Here is a 2,075-nt window from a genome sequence, read left to right as displayed (position 1 = left end):
TTTCAAACGCCATCTATATATACTGTGTGTATACTTCTAATTGCTTCAACACTTATCTAATTAATACCAATGATTAACATATATACGTAATATGTTTGAATGATTTTTTAATTTTTTTTGTATATTGCTAGCTGAACTTGACTGCAATTCATTGCTAAAGGGAAACCATTGGTTGTGGAATTCTGTAGTGATAGTTAAATAATTTACTCGACAATTTTTTATGTAGTTTTAGGCTATAGTATAATGTCATCATTCGAATGTATATAACCTCCCCAGAATAGATGCTTGACAAAAGAATGTCAACTGTTACGGTCAAATTAATGAATCTAACATGTAATGTGTATTCAATAGCTTTTATTCAGATATTTTATATATATATATGCATGTTAAGGAATTCAATCAATAATTATCTATGGATCTAAATGTGAATCCAGTTATTATTGTATATTAACTTGAGGTCGGTGTAAAATTCATAAACTTCAAAACAGATGCCATTCCGATCCCTACATCCTGAGAAAGAACTTCCACTTGGATTAATTTCAAGTCTCGAGTTCTTGTTTAGAATTTTCTTATATGAAGTTGGAACAAAAACTTCAATGCAATTAATTCAAATTAACAAGTAGTCGTGATGACATAACAAATGTCTGGAGGATAAAACAAAAATCATTTATTTCCGAGTTTTCTTTGCCGATAGACCAATCAATAGTGTTCTATTAAAAATAAGACTGGTCGTTGGGGGACACTCTGTAATCTCTAAAACAGATTCCTCATATTATTTATTCAATGATGAGATATTATTTATTCTTTTTTTTTTGTATGTTGCTGGACTTGACTGCAATTCATTGCTAAAGGAAAACAATAGTGGTTGTGGAATTCTATAGTGATAGTCAAATAATTTACGATTTAAATCGGCGAATCTAATAAGCAATGTGTGGTTTATGTGAATCCTATAATTTTTATCGAGACCTTTTATATGTATTAGAGAATTCATTAAAGATCTATAAATATTTAGTTGTGAACTCAAATATTAATTTGAGATGGATGTAAGAATTCATAAATTTCAAATTTTGACCGGAGCTCGAATGTTACTCGATATGAAAAAAATTATGTAATCACAAATTAACTTGCATTAGTAAATTGCATGACATCACTGTACATGAGGCAGAATCATTCTTGTGAAAGCAATATTTCGATATACTTTCATCATCTAAAATAAAATAAAATTGTAGACATAGATGTCTCGTATTTTCTCAAAAAAGTGATTCTATTGATGGAATTTGGTATGAGAACGATGATCTCGATGAGATAGATAATGTGACATCTTGCAAGTTGATAACTAGGAAGAAGCTTAAAAATCGGAAATAGTCATTTTTGGAAAGTTTAAAAATCTGGAAAATTTGGTTATGGGAAAAAGTGAGTTTTGGTCAACTTTGAACAGTCATAACTCCTAGCTCATGATGAGTTAGGTGTAGTTCCAGTTATGTTTGGAAATCCCTTGGATTGATCTTTCCAACGCCACCGAGTTTGCTCGATTCTGAGTCCGTATGAGTGAGCTATACTCTTTGGAAGTTGGGCAGTTGGCAGGGAAGTCCGTCCGGAAATCTTAAGGGTATTTTGGTCTTTTCCCTAACCAATCCTTTTGGATATATTAAAGTGTTAAGACTGATTTTAGATCAGCTTTTCCCTTTTTTAAAAGAGCGAGAGTGAGGGTTTGTGAGTAAAGAGGAGAAGAAGGGGAGAAGGAGAAGATCAAGCAAGGTTTCGTCAAAGATCGTCGTGGATATCATCGGGGGTGATCCCTACTAGGTATGTGAGTTCATAGTGTTGGTTTGGTTCTTTCCACCACACGCCAAACTCGTTTAATTTCGAGAAAAGATTGATTATGTTTGTTGAAGTTGTTGGTTGTATTTGTTGAAGTTGTGGGTTGTGATTGTGTTGAAGTTCTTGTTGATTTGGGACTTGTTTCCGGTTGTGTTTGTGAGTTGAAATTTATTGTATGTTGAGGGGTTTATGATCTCCAAGTGTTTGGGGCTGGAAACTTTGAAGTTTAGAAGGTTTAGAGTTGGAGAAATTAG

The sequence above is a fragment of the Solanum tuberosum genome, unplaced genomic scaffold (assembly GCF_000226075.1).
Source record: "Solanum tuberosum cultivar DM 1-3 516 R44 unplaced genomic scaffold, SolTub_3.0 scf01136, whole genome shotgun sequence".
Lineage (NCBI taxonomy): Eukaryota > Viridiplantae > Streptophyta > Magnoliopsida > Solanales > Solanaceae > Solanum > Solanum tuberosum.
This window is presented reverse-complemented; position numbering follows the sequence as displayed.